Genomic DNA, 4,309 nt, shown 5'->3' with positions numbered 1-4,309 from the left:
ACTTCCTTTGTTTTCCCCTAGGGTCCCCACATGGTTAGATCTGTATCATGGCTCATCCGGCGGTTAGTCCGGTGAAGAGCGGCCTCGCTCTGATACCAATTGTAGGGTCCAAAAGGATGTTCGTGTCTCCACAATGGCATGATATTGTTCACTTTGGGCCTAAGCCCTCATGGTTTTGTTCTTGGGCTCTCCCAAAAGGCCTCATGCCAATGGAGATACTTTCCATCCTTTTAAACTCATGATATTTTCCATGTGTTTTAGATGTGAGACTATGTTTGCACCCTTGCAACCCAACACACTAAAGCTTGTGGAAGGGGATATTGGGTTGACATTGGTGGGCAACATGCATAGATCTTAGTTAAGGGAAGCATATGATGAGGAGCACTATCATTTGAATCACTTATTGATGGTCGATGAAGAAGTGGGCTGACATGGTGATTTTGATAATGGATCTGTATTATTTGAGGATCCAGAGCCAGAAAGCATATTATCTATGGTTGGTGAAGCTTTTGAGATTAATCTGGACTTCATCAGTAGGATCCCAAGTAATTAGTAATAATTGAATTTGTTAAATTTGAATTAGTTAAATTATTATTAATTCAAATTTATTAATTGATTTATTCAAATTAGGTAAATTTTTATTGTTGATAATATCTAGATTTAAATTTTTTAAATTAATTAATTTATTTTTATTTAATAAAATTTTAGATTTATTTGAATTTTTTTAATTTTTTAATTTTAAATTATATGAATTAGTCAAATTTGAATTATTCAAGTTTAAATTATTTAAATTATCTAATTTTAAATTATTTTTTATTTAAATTTAAATTATCTTTTGAATTTTTTTAATTATTTAAGTTATCTAAATTATCTATATTTGAATTTTTTTTTAAATTATTTAAGTTATTTAAATTTTTAAGATTTGAATTTTTTAAATTATTTGATTTTTTAATTTATCTTGATTTAAAAATTTCAAATTATTTATATTTAAATTTTATATTGTTGAATTTTTTTAAATTATTATTTTTATTAATTTTTAATTGTGAATTGTGAAAATTATCTAACTTTTTAACACAATTAAATATAGCATGGAAAACCTTATGGGTATTTTCATAATTAAATGAACTTACTGAAATTGCAACCCCTAATTCTGGTTTCTTCTCTGTCGTCTTCCTCTCCGGGCATCGATTCTTGTAGTGCCTACGTTTTTGGCACTTGAAGCACTTGATTTGTTCCTTCGGGCTCCTAGCATCGGTTGCTTGTTTGTCGCCGATGGTGTTGTCTAATTCTTACGAGTAGGACACTGATTTTTGTAGTGTCCTCTCTCCCTGCACTTAAAACATATTATATAAAACTTAAAACGAACCTTAGAATAGTTACCTTTCTCCTCCTCCATCTTTGCCGTCTTGCTCCCATGGCGGTTAGTCATATCAAGAGCATGCCTGCTCTGATACTAATTGTAGGGTTTGTGGAGCGCGCTAGAGGGGGGTGAATAGCGTGTTCGCCGTTCGTTCGTTCGTTCGTTCGTTCATTCTATCAAAGATACTTGCAGTGAAATTAGTAAAATAGCAGGGGACTCGCGGATTTACTTGGTTCATAATCACCCAGGGTTAGTATGTCCAAGGCCTATATACGGGAGGTGCCCGTCCACTAGTGGTTTCATTTTTGAACCTTCGTTCGGAGGCAGAAAAAACCCGTCTTACAGTCTAATCAAATAGTATAATAAATGAAGTACAGACAAGTAAGAAAACTTAAACCAAATGATCGTGTCGAAGTTGATTCAGAAGTCCTGAGTGTCGCACACTCCTTCCGAAACTTTCCCAGTTATAGGAGCTTGGCCCCGTTTACGTTCAGCAGCACCACACGATGAAGAGAATGGCGTAGAAAAGTTGTTCCCTAGTGCTTCATGGTAAGGCCCCTTATATAGCCCCTTCCAGGCGCTTGGATTCTTATCCAAGCGCCTGGATAAGATCTGATCCGATCCGATCTCCTCAGTCTTTTTTGGGCTGATTCTTATGGATCGGGGCGCCTGGACCATCCAGGCGCCTGGAAATCTTTAGGGCGCCTAGATTCAATCAATTCAGGTTTGACCCAAGTTGATCTTGGGCTTAGTTCGACTGATTCTGTTTGCTCCACTTATGCTTTCTTCATCTTGCTTCTAGCTCCTGGTTGCTGCAAGATCATCATACAAACAAACAAACAACCTAAGCCCACCTGTAGTCTGTTTGACCTATTAGGCTTACCTAAGTCTTACATGTAGGTCTAACCTACTGGCTTATCCATGCCTAACTCCTCGTTAGGACTAGTCACTTCCATAAGTAGACTTCTCACCTGCCAAACATCCAGTTTGGACTTTCCATACCTAATCGATCCTTGGACCCTAGGATTTGCTGCTAGACATCTAGTCCACTTGACCTGCCTAGACTTCCATTGCTAGACATCTGGTCCACTGACCTGCCTAGACTTTCACTGCTAAACATCTGGTCCACTTGACCTACCTAGACTTCCACCTGGTGCACTTGATCCAACTAGGACTTCCTTGCCCAATCCTCCAGATCAGGACTTCCTCTGCCTAGCCTCAACTAGGACTTCTCCTTACCTGGTCTAACCGTCTAGGACTTCTCGCTAGTCTTCTGGTCAAACTGACCTGACTAGACTTCACTCACATCCAAATATTAGGTCTTGTTTGGATCAACCCTTGGTCAAACTGATCAGACCTAGGTGTATTATCAAACATCAAAACTCTAGGGTCAGACCTAGTGCTCCTTGCACTAACAAAATCTTCTCATGATCCTGTTTCTGCCAACGATAGAATCACAATTTCTTCTTGCGATCTCGCATCCACCGATGAAAAAATCATGTGGATCATGATATAAGGCGATCCAAGCCTCGTGGAAAGAGAATACATGCCAAAAATCCTAACACCGCCAGCCACCTCCCTCTCAAAATTGCGATCAAGCAATGCTCTGGTGTTCTCCGACTGCGTGAGAAGGGAATGCTTGTCGTAGCCTCTTCTCAGACGTCGTCGCTTATTCTTTGATGTTGTCGCCTCTTCTTCGAAGCAGCTGAGCTCCTCCCTACTGCCACCACCAGAGCTAGTACCACCGTCGGAGCTACTGCCACCACTGGAGCTATTACCATCGTCGGAGTTGCTGTCGGAGTCGATTCGCTGCCATAGTCGACTATTGGATGAGGGTAAGGGTTTATCGCGAAAACTTCTGAAGTTTCAGAAGACTGCTCCATACTCTCCGAAATGAGTTTCAAGTTTTTGTCACAAATCGACGATCAAAGGTTGACCATTGTAATTACCCTGAAAATTAGATTGCCGACAGTAGTTAGAAAGTCCTGAAAATAAACGCAATATGTGTTGTTGCGTGTTTTCGATTTTAGGACTTTCTCTCATATCGACCGTTGCTGCTCGACGAGCTATTACCAAAGACGGTGACACAACTTGTAGCTTGAGAAGTCGTCTAGAAGAGAACTTGGTGTAGATCACCAATAGAGACGAAACTTCGACAGGGCTGCTTGATTGATGTTATTCTCGCTGAGCGTCATACGTCAGGTATGCGTAGAATTTATTTAAAATTTTAAATCTCCAATTATGTCATATATCTATTATGTCTTGAATGCGTGTGTTATGAATATTATAATAATTAGCTTTAATTATTATTTTATTTCCGCTGCGCACATTTGTGAAATGTGTAAACACGTGTAATGCACCAGGACTGATCCCAACACAAGGTTCATACTGAACTGGCAAGACTAGTCAACATGAATCCAGAAGAACTGATTCCATCGGGGTGGAATAGATGTCACCTCTGACTCGGACCACACTTTGATTTTGATTTTATGACTTTCTCTCATATCGACCGTTGCTGCTCGACAGCTATTACCAAAGACGGTGACACAACTTGTAGCTTGAGAAGTCGTCTAGAAGAGAACTTGGTGTAGATCACCAATAGAGGCGAAACTTCGACAGGGCTGCTTGATTGATGTTATTCTCGCTGAGCGTCATACGTCAGGTATGCGTAGAATTTATTTAAAATTTTAAATCTCCAATTATGTCATATATCTATTATGTCTTGAATGCGTGTGTTATGAATATTATAATAATTAGCTTTAATTATTATTTTATTTTCGCTGCGCACATTTATGAAATGTGTAAACACGTGTAATGCACCAGGACTGATCCTAACACAAGGTTCATACTGAACTGGCAAGACTAGTCAACATGAATCCAGAAGAACTGATTCCATCGGGGTGGAATAGATGTCACCTCTGACTCGGACCACACTTTAATCTCGACATG

This window comes from Curcuma longa, chromosome 21, assembly GCF_044706935.1.
Source record: "Curcuma longa cultivar G26 ecotype Majalengka, Jawa Barat chromosome 21, ITB_CL_G26_1.1, whole genome shotgun sequence".
Taxonomy (NCBI): Eukaryota; Viridiplantae; Streptophyta; class Magnoliopsida; order Zingiberales; family Zingiberaceae; genus Curcuma; species Curcuma longa.
This window is presented reverse-complemented; position numbering follows the sequence as displayed.